The 13,351-nt window shown below is 47.5% G+C and overlaps 4 non-coding genes and 5 pseudogenes across 4 annotated transcripts; 1 reads left to right on the plus strand and 8 right to left on the minus strand.

The window, feature by feature from the left end:
* Positions 1-351: 351 nt before the first annotated feature.
* LOC115533734 (5S ribosomal RNA) lies at positions 352-470 on the minus strand. Its single transcript, XR_003974233.1, has one exon. It is a non-coding gene; the product is annotated as a 5S ribosomal RNA (ribosomal RNA).
* Positions 471-905: 435 nt separating this feature from the next.
* On the minus strand, positions 906-1,024 carry LOC115533749 (uncharacterized; annotated as a pseudogene).
* A 435-nt stretch (positions 1,025-1,459) lies between these two features.
* LOC115533735 (5S ribosomal RNA) lies at positions 1,460-1,578 on the minus strand. Its single transcript, XR_003974234.1, has one exon. It is a non-coding gene; the product is annotated as a 5S ribosomal RNA (ribosomal RNA).
* A 435-nt stretch (positions 1,579-2,013) lies between these two features.
* LOC115533750 (uncharacterized) lies at positions 2,014-2,132 on the minus strand (annotated as a pseudogene).
* A 435-nt stretch (positions 2,133-2,567) lies between these two features.
* LOC115533745 (uncharacterized) lies at positions 2,568-2,686 on the minus strand (annotated as a pseudogene).
* A 421-nt stretch (positions 2,687-3,107) lies between these two features.
* On the minus strand, positions 3,108-3,226 carry LOC115533743 (uncharacterized; annotated as a pseudogene).
* Positions 3,227-3,661: 435 nt separating this feature from the next.
* Positions 3,662-3,780, minus strand: LOC115533746 (uncharacterized; annotated as a pseudogene).
* A 421-nt stretch (positions 3,781-4,201) lies between these two features.
* LOC115533733 (5S ribosomal RNA) lies at positions 4,202-4,320 on the minus strand. The gene has a single exon (XR_003974232.1). It is a non-coding gene; the product is annotated as a 5S ribosomal RNA (ribosomal RNA).
* A 6,461-nt stretch (positions 4,321-10,781) lies between these two features.
* Positions 10,782-10,853, plus strand: trnaa-cgc (transfer RNA alanine (anticodon CGC)). The gene has a single exon. It is a non-coding gene; the product is annotated as a tRNA-Ala (tRNA).
* Positions 10,854-13,351: the final 2,498 nt, after the last annotated feature.

The raw sequence follows: 13,351 nt of genomic DNA on the forward strand, positions 1-13,351 counted from the left end.
AGAGACGGGACTTGTACAGAAACAATGATTCGATCCATAATGAATGAATGAATACGTTATTCCAGACTCAGAGTTACATATTTGAACGCAATGCATTACACTGCTTGGGCGTCATCGTCTGCGTGATCTTTCGAGGAAACGTAGCGTTGCAAAACCAGGGATGGACTAAGGTGGACCGCCGTCATTGCAGCTCTCTGTTACGTCACTACACTGTCCACATGTTTCACAAATAGAGTTTGAGGAGACGTCGTCAGAGTCTGTATGTTGCTTAAATTCTCCAAAACAGTGAGCGCTAAAGATCAGCGCACGGTAGGCCATTGCATCCAATGAGCTCGAGTTGAAATAGTATGATGCTTATAGCACCTGGTATTCCCAGGCGGTCACCCATCCAAGGACTAACCAGGCCCGACCCTGCTTAGCTTCCGAGATCAGACGAGATCGGGCGTGCCTAAGGTGGTATGGCCGTAAGCATTTATAGACTTGACCATATTAGCTTTTATACAGGAGGAAGACGTAAGGAGCGAGAGCGCTGCCGTGGCCAGAGACGGGACTTGTACAGAAACAATGATTAGATCCATAATGAATGAATGAATACGCTATTCCAGACTCAGAGTTACATATTTGAACGCAATGCATTACACTGCTTGGGCGTCATCGTTTGCGTGATCTTTTGAAGAAACTTAGCGTTGCAAAACCTGGGATGGACTAAGGTGGACCAACGTCATTGCAGCTCTCTGCTGCTCCCTGCTAGCAGCGTCACTACACTGTCCACATGTTTCACAAATAGAGTTTGAGGAGACGTCGTCAGAGTCTGTATGTTGCTTAAATTCTCCAAAACAGTGGGCGCTAAAGATCAGCGCACGATAGGCCATTGCATCCAATGAGCTTGAGTTGAAAAAGTATAATGCTTACAGCACCTGGTATTCCCAGGCTGTCACCCATCCAAGTACTAACCAGGCCCGACCCTGCTTAGCTTCCAACATCAGACGAGATCGGCCGTGCCTAAGGTGGTATGGCCGTAAGCAATTATAGGCTTGACCATATTAGCTTTTATACAGGAGGAGGACGTAAGGAGTGAGAGCGCTGCCGTGGCCAGAGACGGGACTTGTACAGAAACAATGATTAGATCCATAATGAATGAATGAATACGTTATTCCAGACTCAGGGTTACATATTTGAACGCAATGCATTACACTGCTTGGGCGTCATCGTTTGCGTGATCTTTTGAAGAAACGTAGCGTTGCAAAACCTGGGATGGACTAAGGTGGACCGCCGTCATTGCCGCTCTCTGCTGCTCCCTGCTAGCAGCGTCACTACACTGTCCACATGTTTCACAAATAGAGTTTGAGGAGACGTCGTCAGATTCTGTATGTTGCTTAAATTCTCCAAAACAGTGGGCGCTAAAGATCAGCGCACGGTAGGCCATTGCATCCAATGAGCTCGAGTTGAAATAGTATGATGCTTATAGCACCTGGTATTCCCAGGCGGTCACCCATCCAAGGACTAACCAGGCCCGACCCTGCTTAGCTTCCGAGATCAGACGAGATCGGGCGTGCCTAAGGTGGTATGGCCGTAAGCATTTATAGACTTGACCATATTAGCTTTTATACAGGAGGAAGACGTAAGGAGCGAGAGCGCTGCCGTGGCCAGAGACGGGACTTGTACAGAAACAATGATTAGATCCATAATGAATGAATGAATACGCTATTCCAGACTCAGAGTTACATATTTGAACGCAATGCATTACACTGCTTGGGCGTCATCGTTTGCGTGATCTTTTGAAGAAACTTAGCGTTGCAAAACCTGGGATGGACTAAGGTGGACCAACGTCATTGCAGCTCTCTGCTGCTCCCTGCTAGCAGCGTCACTACACTGTCCACATGTTTCACAAATAGAGTTTGAGGAGACGTCGTCAGAGTCTGTATGTTGCTTAAATTCTCCAAAACAGTGGGCGCTAAAGATCAGCGCACGATAGGCCATTGCATCCAATGAGCTTGAGTTGAAAAAGTATAATGCTTACAGCACCTGGTATTCCCAGGCTGTCACCCATCCAAGTACTAACCAGGCCCGACCCTGCTTAGCTTCCAACATCAGACGAGATCGGCCGTGCCTAAGGTGGTATGGCCGTAAGCAATTATAGGCTTGACCATATTAGCTTTTATACAGGAGGAGGACGTAAGGAGTGAGAGCGCTGCCGTGGCCAGAGACGGGACTTGTACAGAAACAATGATTAGATCCATAATGAATGAATGAATACGTTATTCCAGACTCAGGGTTACATATTTGAACGCAATGCATTACACTGCTTGGGCGTCATCGTTTGCGTGATCTTTTGAAGAAACGTAGCGTTGCAAAACCTGGGATGGACTAAGGTGGACCGCCGTCATTGCCGCTCTCTGCTGCTCCCTGCTAGCAGCGTCACTACACTGTCCACATGTTTCACAAATAGAGTTTGAGGAGACGTCGTCAGATTCTGTATGTTGCTTAAATTCTCCAAAACAGTGGGCGCTAAAGATCAGCGCACGGTAGGCCATTGCATCCAATGAGCTCGAGTTGAAAAAGTATAATGCTTTCAGCACCTGGTATTCCCAGGCGGTCACCCATCCAAGTACTAACCAGGCCCGACCCTGCTTAGCTTCCGAGATCAGACAAGATCGGGCGTGCCTAAGGTGGTATGGCCGCAGACAATAATAGACTTGACCATATTAGCTTTTATACAGGAGGAGGACGTAAGGAGTGAGAGCGCTGCCGTGGCCAGAGGCGGGACTTGTACAGAAACAATGATTAGATCCATAATGAATGAATGAATACGTTATTCCAGACTCAGAGTAACATATTTGAACGCAATGCATTACACTGCTTGGGCGTCATCGTTTGCGTGATCTTTTGAAGAAACGTAGCGCTGCAAAACCTGGGATGGACTAAGGTGGACTGCCGTCATTGCAGCTCTCTGCTACGTCACTACACTGTCCACATGTTTCACAAATAGAGTTTGAGGAGACGTCGTCAGAGTCTGTATGTTGCTTAAATTCTCCAAAACAGTGAGCGCTAAAGATCAGCGCACGGTAGGCCATTGCATCCAATGAGCTCGAGTTGAAATAGTATGATGCTTATAGCACCTGGTATTCCCAGGCGGTCACCCATCCAAGGACTAACCAGGCCCGACCCTGCTTAGCTTCCGAGATCAGACGAGATCGGCCGTGCCTAAGGTGGTATGGCCGTAAGCAATTATAGGCTTGACCATATTAGCTTTTATACAGGAGGAGGACGTAAGGAGTGAGAGCGCTGCCGTGGCCAGAGACGGGACTTGTACAGAAACAATGATTAGATCCATAATGAATGAATGAATACGTTATTCCAGACTCAGGGTTACATATTTGAACGCAATGCATTACACTGCTTGGGCGTCATCGTTTGCGTGATCTTTTGAAGAAACGTAGCGTTGCAAAACCTGGGATGGACTAAGGTGGACCGCCGTCATTGCCGCTCTCTGCTGCTCCCTGCTAGCAGCGTCACTACACTGTCCACATGTTTCACAAATAGAGTTTGAGGAGACGTCGTCAGATTCTGTATGTTGCTTAAATTCTCCAAAACAGTGGGCGCTAAAGATCAGCGCACGGTAGGCCATTGCATCCAATGAGCTCGAGTTGAAAAAGTATAATGCTTTCAGCACCTGGTATTCCCAGGCGGTCACCCATCCAAGTACTAACCAGGCCCGACCCTGCTTAGCTTCCGAGATCAGACAAGATCGGGCGTGCCTAAGGTGGTATGGCCGCAGACAATAATAGACTTGACCATATTAGCTTTTATACAGGAGGAGGACGTAAGGAGTGAGAGCGCTGCCGTGGCCAGAGGCGGGACTTGTACAGAAACAATGATTAGATCCATAATGAATGAATGAATACGTTATTCCAGACTCAGAGTAACATATTTGAACGCAATGCATTACACTGCTTGGGCGTCATCGTTTGCGTGATCTTTTGAAGAAACGTAGCGCTGCAAAACCTGGGATGGACTAAGGTGGACTGCCGTCATTGCAGCTCTCTGCTACGTCACTACACTGTCCACATGTTTCACAAATAGAGTTTGAGGAGACGTCGTCAGAGTCTGTATGTTGCTTAAATTCTCGAAAAGAGTGGGCGCTAAAGATCAGCGCACGGTAGGCCATTGCATCCAATGAGCTCGAGTTGAAAAAGTATAATGCTTACAGCACCTGGTATTCCCAGGCGGTCACCCATCCAAGTACTAACCAGGCCCGACCGTGCATAGCTTCCGAGATCAGACGAGATCGGGCGTCCCTAAGGTGGTATGGCCGTAAGCAATTATAGGCTTGACCATATTAGCTTTTATACAGGAGGAGGACGTAAGGAGTGAGAGCGCTGCCGTGGCCAGAGACGGGACTTGTACAGAAACAATGATTAGATCCATAATGAATGAATGAATACGTTATTCCAGACTCAGAGTTACATATTTGAACGCAATGCATTACACTGCTTGGGCGTCATCGTTTGCGTGATCTTTTGAAGAAACGTAGCGTTGCAAAACCAGGGATGGACTAAGGTGGACCGCCGTCATTGCAGCTCTCTGCTACGTCACTACACTGTCCACATGTTTCACAAATAGAGTTTGAGGAGACGTCGTCAGATTCTGTATGTTGCTTAAATTCTCCAAAACAGTGGGCGCTAAAGATCAGCGCACGGTAGGCCATTGCATCCAATGAGCTCGAGTTGAAAAAGTATAATGCTTACAGCACCTGGTATTCCCAGGCGGTCACCCATTCAAGTACTAACCAGGTCTGACCCTGCTTAGCTTCCGAGATCAGACGAGATCGGGCGTGCCTTTTTTTTTTTTTTTTTTTTATTAACACAAAATATATACATACACCATCATACATAAATAAAACATAAAACAAATAAAACAAGAAAGATACTTCAGATCCATCTCAAACCAAAATAACTACAAACAATACTGGGTTAGCCAGGATGCTTTTGTAAAAACCTTCAATACACTGGCCCCTCACCAAATCAAAAAAGTCATGAACTTAAAACACTAATTAACAAGAAATAAAAAATAGTCTGTCACCCTGCTGACCTCAACTCATCCAAAATCCAATTTCACTTCCCCATCGCCTCCAAGCACAACAAAAGTGCTCCCCTCCACAAACCCTCCCAGAAACTCATCTTCCCCAACAGATCTATAAACCATATTCACATCTCTTCTCATTATACTTTTAAAAACACTCCATACCTCAACTCTCTTCTCCTCATAATGGGCCAAATTCCTCCTGAGCTTGACAGCAAACCTTGCGTGGCTTAAAACATAATTTAACAGATTAACATTACAACCCTCCACCTTACTTATCACCCCAAACAGCCACAACTCTCTCCATTCCATTCTCTCCACAAACCCTCCTCCCCAACATCTGTTTATTAATCCTTTAATTTTCACAAAGTATCCCTCCAACTCACAACATTCAACAAACTCATGCATACACGTTTCCACCCCCACTCCGCACACATCACATTCCTTCCTCACATTCACATCAAACCTACTGATTATTAAATTGTTAAACACCCTATTGTGCCGCAAAAGGAAATCAAAATCTTCACATTCAATACAGTTCCATTTCACTCTTAAATTCCTCCATATTCCCCCTAGATCCATATCAATCATCACTCTAACCAATACTTTCTCCGCAGCCGGTCTCCTCACTTCTTTCCCTCTTAGACATCAATACATTACTCTCGTTTTCAAACTCTTCAGACTCACCCTCCTTTCTCCTTCCCCCACATACATTTCTATCTCTCATTCTCCATTCACCACAGCCTCTCTCTCAATCATCCCAACCCATTCTCTCGGCATACCCTCCTTGATCCTTTCCAACACTCCCTGTGCCGTACCCAACCATATTTCATCCCCTCTTTCCCTCACCTCGTCGACCATTACCTGTGCCCTCATGAACCCAGGTACATACTCATAAACTAAATCCTTCACCTTCCTAACCCCTGCTCTCCAAATCACCCTGTTATAAATTGTGTTCCCTTCAAATGTTATTTTTGGATTTAAAAACACTGGTTGCTCCCATACCTGCTTAACATCCTTACACTCATACTTCACACATTTCACAAACTCTCCCCACGCTCCCAACACCTCCTTATAAAATTCAGACACTCCACTCAACATACCTTTCTTTAGTTCCATATACACTCCACTCTCTCCACACCCACCGCATTTATTAATTGCTTCCCTTAAAAACACCTTCCATATATGATCCCTCTTGTCCTTTAGATATCTCACCACCATTTTCACCCTAAGTGCTTTCTTTCTCCTTTCTAAATTAATCAATTTTAACCCACCATCCTCATACTCATTTTCCATCACCTCCCTGGCTATCCTAACTCCCTTCCCACCCCACACAAACTCACTCACCATTCTCTCCACCTCCTTCAAAACTCTATCAGGCACATCCAACACATTCATTGCATACACAAGCTTGCTCATTACCAACGCATTCACAACTGTCACCTTCCCCTTCAGCTTCAACCCTCTAAGTTTCCAAAACCTTAACGTCTTCCTAATACCATTCATTATCCCTTCAAACTGCATATCTCTCCCTTCTTTATCCTTTATCCCCAAGTTCACACCTAATATCCTAAAATAATCCTTTTCCTCTTTCAATCCTATCTCCCTCCTACCTGCTCTCTCCACACCTACATACATTATTTCTGACTTTTCCATGTTTATTTTCGCCCCTGATGCCCTGCCATACAACTCTACACTACCTAAAACCTCAACTACACTTTCCCTGTCCCTAACTGTAACTGTCGTGTCATCCGCATACTGAAATAATAAACTAACCCGCCCCTCTGGTAACTCTATCCCCCTGATCCTATCATTCTGCATTAGTAGTGCCGCTAGCGGCACTGTCGACAAGGAGTACAGCAGTGCCGACAGCGGACAGCCTTGCCTAACCGACCTTTCCAGTCTAAATGCGTCTGTGACTATCCCATTGATTTTAAAGCAACTCACTGCCCTGTCGTACATCCTCTTTATCCATCCTACCAACCTGTGCCCAAAACCAAATTTATCTAACACTCTATATAAATAATCATGATCTACCCTATCAAATGCTTTGTTCAAATCTAAACTTACAACTATCCCCCCTTTATCTCTCTTCATATATTCTATTATGTCCCTAATACTGCTAATTGTGTCTGCTATGTCCCTACCTGGTATACTATATGCCTGTGTGCTTCCCACCACCTTCCCTATTACCTGCTTGACCCTGTTGGCTAACACCCTTGCTAAAACTTTATAATCACCATTCAACATACTAAGTGGCCTATAATTCTGTAGCTTAACCCTACTCCCTTTCTTGTGTATCACCGTTACTAACCCTGTCGACATGCTCAGCGGTATCTCGCCCTTCTCCTCTATCCATCTAAATAACCTCTCCAGCACTGGCACTAACTCCTCCCTAAACTCAACATAAAATTCACCAATTAACCCATCTATCCCTGGACTCTTATTTCTCCCTAACCCTCCTATCGCTTCATTTATTTCACCCGTCCCTATTCCTGTCTCACACATCTCCCTATCATCATCGCTCAACCTGGCTTTCACACTATCCAACACCTGCCTCATACTCTCCTCATCCACTTCTTCTTTCCTAAATAAATCCCTATAAAAATCTTCTACTCTTTCAGCTATCCCTACAAAATCAGTAATCATCTCCCCTTCCTTTCCTTCCACCTTTTCTAAATAATTCTTCTTCTGCTTCGTCTTTTCTAATCCTAAAAAGAATCCTGTACATTTCTCTCCCTCAATCACATATCTGGCCCTACTTCTGACTATTGCACCCATACACCTCCTCAGTTCTATCTCCTTCAGTTCATCTTTAATTCTAATATACTTCCCCAAATCATAGCCTACCAACTCATCCGCTCTCTTTGCCTCTCTAGCTAACTCTCCCTTTAACCTCCTCTCTCTCTCTCTCTGTATCATATTCCTGCCTCTACTATAACCCATACTCAATTCCTTTATCTCTCCTTTCAAAGTCTCCCACCACCTCCCAATGTCCTCCTCATACATTCTCTCATTCTTCCTCCTCAATATACATTCTCTCACTTTCCTTTTGTACTTTTCTTCTCTCAGCAACTCACCATTCATACACCACACGCCTCCCCCTCTCCTCTCAAACCCCTGACCCAAGTTAAACCCCAACACCATGTGATCACTAAGCGCAGTAACCTTATAATCAATTCTCCCTATCCTACCTGCAATGCCATTTGTACTCAAGACTAAATCTAACCAACTCTGTTTTAACACTCCTCTCACCACTTGCCTCCTTGAAAAAACCCTCCCCTCTGGATTCCTTTCTCTCCACACATCTATTAAACCATTCACACTCATAACCTCTTTCAACAAACCTCTTGACGAGTCATTCCTGAAACACACACTCGTAGAAGCATCCAACCTCCCACACCACACGTTAAAGTCACCCACCACCAAACAGTTTTCCACACACATTCCCCCCAATCCCTCAAAAAAAAACCTCCTCTCCTTCACCTCATTCGGCGCATACACATTCAACAATCGACATATTTTACCCAAGTAATTCCTATCACCCTCCCATCACCATCATCCACACACTTCGTCACATTCTCAACCACTCCCCTTTTCACTAAAATTGCTACCCCTCTTGATTTAACACCACCATTATTCACATACATGTCCCCCATCCATTCTCTCTCAACCACCCTCATAACCTCCTCATCCCAATATGTCTCTTGTAAACATATTATTTCTGCCTCACACACCATCAAGGTTTGCTGCCTCCTGTTCCTGTCCCTTAGCCCATTAGCGTTAAAAGAAGTTATCCTGATCATTAAAAGTATAAATGAGAAGAGATTCCACACGTTATGTTATTAATTTGCACTTTTTTTCCCACTTAATCCCCCTTGCCACCGACCTTCCCTCTCCCTGTCCCACCACAGTCATTCCACTCTTTACCCCGATCTTCTCCCCTCCTTTCGCTCCCTCACCCGCGCTGCTCCGCTCCTCTCGCTCGTCCGTCCCTCTCACCGCACTGTCCGCGCTGCAGCCGTTCTCCTCCCTTTCCTTCTCTCCTCCCGTCTCCGTTAACTCTTCCGCTGCCGTCACGTCCTCTGCCATTCCTTCCTGCTCCTCGTCCATCTTCTCTCCTTCCCCGCCGACTCCAACGCCACTTCCTTCTGCTTCAGTCGCCTCAGCTCCGCTACCGCCTTCTCCTCCCTCTCCTCTCGGTCGCTCCTCCTCCTCGCCGACGTCCGTCTCCCGGCTCCCGCCTTCTCCTCCTTGTCGCCTCTGTTCCTCGTCTGTGCCACACTCTCTTGCATAGTGCCCCTGTCCATGGCACCTGTGGCCACTGAACTCCGGACAGTCCCTCAGAATGTGCCCCGGTTGGATCCTACATACCTTCTCCTGTCTGTCGTGGATCACCCGGAAGTACTGGGGACCCGTAGCTGTGCTGAACTTCGTAGAATACGGCAACGACCTGACCAAGTCATTAAACTTCACTTTCAGAAACCTGGTCCCGTCTGCAATGTTAGTGCCAGGCCACATTCTTCTTTTGATCGGTGAGGCAGCTGAGACCCCCCACCCCTGTAGCTTCAGAATAACGTCATTGTCCGTGGTGTACGCCGGAAGCTCCAAGAACGACACCACCGTTTCGTCACTGGTAAGCTCTTTTGCAATTATACTAACCCCTCTTATTTTGAACCCGTCCATAAGTTTATTTTTCCCGCTGAGATGTCCCATTGTCAATTTATACTTTTTCAATCCTGTTTTACGGCACTTCATCAACTCCCCACACACCTCTTTCTTCACTCTCATGAACTCCATCACCGTTATTGGATCTTCCCCGATCAGTTCAACACTCACGGTCAGTTCTTTATCATATTTATTCTCTTTCTCTCCAGCCTCTTCTCCCCTCTGGTCTTTCTTTCCATAGTCTACTCCATCCAAGCCTTTTCCGTTTCCATTTTCCGTTTCCATTATGTCGGTCCGCATGATATTCCTTCCCCAAACCAATGGGAGAATTATAGCGCTTGTGCGCTCAAAAGCTAGTGTGCGCTCAAAAGCTAGTGCCGGTCAACACATTGATATGAGTCCGGTACGTTTATGCACTAAGTGTTGACAGCCACAGAAGAGAAAAACATTGTTGCGTCACGACGAAGATTCAGGCCTGCCGACAAGCGTTGGCCAGTTCTGCTATCTGAACGCAGACTACTTCTCTAAGAAATGTATGATACCGTACTGCCAGTCGATAACCAATTTCCCCTCTTGTATCGTTAAGCAAACTTTCATGTATCGGTTGCCACATGTACAATTGAAGTAATCTGTTTTCGGCTCATCTGTAAAGCTTCTCATGTAGGAGTGCTGAGGTCCGATCACTAAGATGTGATCAAAGCAAGCTGTGGTCAAGGGTGTAGGACTATTTCACAATTTGATCACACAGCCTCAAGCGTTGCAGTCTGTTACTGTTCGAACAACTGATAGACTTGAGGTCGATAAGCACCATTGTCCTGGCCAAGCGGTTAAGCTGATGCGCTAGAAATCCATTGGATCCCCCGCTCCATGATTGAAATCTGCCACACCAGTTTACCACCTCTGCTTTTAGCAGGCAGGCCAAATATCTTCATCTCTTAGGATGGCCTAGTGCAAGTCAACCTATTGATTGGCTGTATCATTAAGCAAAGCTTCAGGTATTGATAGTAGAGATGTACTGAATAATACAAAAAGGGGATGTAGCTCAGTGGTAGAGCGTATGATTCGCATGTATGAGGTCCCGGGTTCAATCCCCGGCATCTCCAAATTGTAGTGAAGGTGACGCGATGATTATGAATGAATCCCTTATATAAGGTAGAAGTAAAAAATGATCCGATCACGAAACATTGCTGAATGTTACTGTGTAATGAATCTTTAAACAAAATGATGTCACGCAATGCTTTACCTACCAAAAATGTTGCAGAATGCAAATGTTTGAACATGATAGAGAATTGAAATGTCGAAACTGTGTGGTTAAGGTTGATGGACTAGAAATCCATTGGGGTCTCCCCGTGCAGGTTCGAATCCTGCCGTCAACTCTCATCTCATCTCATTTTCGTCCGCTTATCCGGGGTCGGGTCGCGGGGGGCCCCAGACTTCCCTTTCCCGGGCCACATTAACCAACTCTGACGGGGGGATCCCGAGGCGTTCCCAGGCCAGTGTTGAGATATAATCTCTCCACCTAGTCCTGGGTCTTCCCCGAGGCCTCCTCTCCACTGGACGTGCCTGAAACACCTCCCAAGGAAGGCGCCCAGTGGGCATCCTTACCAGATGCCCGAACCACCTCAGCTGACTCCTTTCTAAGTAAAGGAGCAGCGGCTCTAATCCGAGTTCCTCACGGATGGCTGAGCTTCTCACCCTATCCCTAAGGGAGACGCCAGCCACCCTTCTGAGAAAACTCATCTCGGCCGCTTGTACCCGCGATCTCGTCCTTTCGGTCATCACCCAGCCCTCATGACCATAGGTGAGGATAGGAACGAAGATCGACCGGTAGATCGAGAGCTTTGCCTTGCGGCTCAGCTCACTTTTCGTTACAACGGTGCGGTAAAGCGAACGCAATACCGCCCCCGCTGCTCCGATTCTCCGGCCAATCTCACGCTCCATAGTACCCTCACTCGCGAACAAGACCCCGAGGTACTTGAACTCCTTCACTTGGGCTAAGGACTAATTTCCTACCCGGAGTAAGCAATCCATCGGTTTCCTGCTAAGAGTCATGGCCTCAGATTTAGCGGTGCTGATCCTCATCCCAGCCGCTTCACACTCGGCCGCCAGCCGATCCAGTGAGTGCTGAAGGTCACAGGCCGATGATCCCATGAGGACCACATCATCTGCAAAAAGCAGTGACGAGATCCTCAGACCACCGAACTGCAACCCCTCCCCACCACGACTACGCCTCGATATCCTGTCCATGTATATCACAAACAGGATTGGTGACAAGGCGCAGCCCTGGCGGAGACCAGCACCCACTGAGAACGAAACTGACTGGCTGCCGAGGACACGAACACAGCTCTCGCTTTGGAAGTACAGGGATTGGATGGCCCTGAGGATAGACCCCCTTACCCCATACTCCCGCAGCACCTCCCACAGTTTCTCCCGGCGGACCCGGTCATACGCCTTCTCCAGATCCACAAAACACATGTAGACCGGATGGGCATACTCCCAGGCCCCCTCCAGGATCCTTGCGAGAGTGAAGAGCTGGTCCGTAGTTCCACGTCCGGGGCGAAAACCGCATTTGTCCTCTTCAATCTGAGGTTCGACGATCGGCCGAACCCTCCTTTCCAGCACCTTGGAGCAGACTTTACCAGGGAGGCTGAGAAGTGTGATACCCCGGTAATTGGCACACACTCTCTGGTCCCCCTTTTTGAACAGGGGAACCACAACCCCGGTTTGCCACTCCTTTGGCACTGTACCCGACTCCCACGCGATGTTGAATAGGCGTGTCAACCATGACAGCCCCTCAACACCCAGAGCCTTTAGCATTTCTGGCTGGATCTCATCAATCCCTGGGGCTTTGCCACTGCGGAGATGTTTAACTACCTCAGTGACCTCCACCAGGGAAATTGACGACGAAACACCATCAACCTCGAGCTCTGCCTCCAACATAGAGGGCGTGTTATTCGGATTTAGGAGTTCCTCAAAGTGTTCCTTCCAACGTCCGACGACCTCCTCAGTTGAGGTCAACAGAGTCCCATCCTTACTGTACACAGCTTGGATGGTTCGCCGTTTCCCCCTCCTGAGGTGCCGGATAGTCTTCCAGAAACACTTTGGTGCCGACCGAAAGTCCTTCTCCATGGCCTCTCCGAACTTCTCCCACACCCGCTGCTTAGCCTCCGACACGGCAGCAGCTGCAGCCCTTCGGGCCTGTCGGTACCCTGCAACCGAGTCAGGAGTCCTCCAGGATATCATATCCCGGAAGGCCTCCTTCTTCAAATCGGACGGCTTCCCTGACCACCGGTGTCCACCACGGTGTCCGAGGGGTTACCGCCCCTTGAGGAGCCTAAGACCCTGAGGCCACAGCTAGCCGCCGCAGCTTCAGCAATGGAGGCTTTGAACACCGCCCACTCCGGCTCAATGCCCCCAACCTCCACAGGAATGCCAGAAAAACTCAGCAGGAGGTGTGAGTTGAAGATACCTAGGATGGGGGCCTCCTCCAGACGTTCCCAGTTCACCCGCACTACTCGTTTGGGCTTACCAGGTCTATCCGGAAATTTCCCCCATTCCCTGATCCAACTCACAACCAGATGGTGGTCGGTTCACAGTTCCG

Source organism: Gadus morhua, chromosome 20, assembly GCF_902167405.1.
Source record: "Gadus morhua chromosome 20, gadMor3.0, whole genome shotgun sequence".
NCBI classification, from domain to species: Eukaryota; Metazoa; Chordata; class Actinopteri; order Gadiformes; family Gadidae; genus Gadus; species Gadus morhua.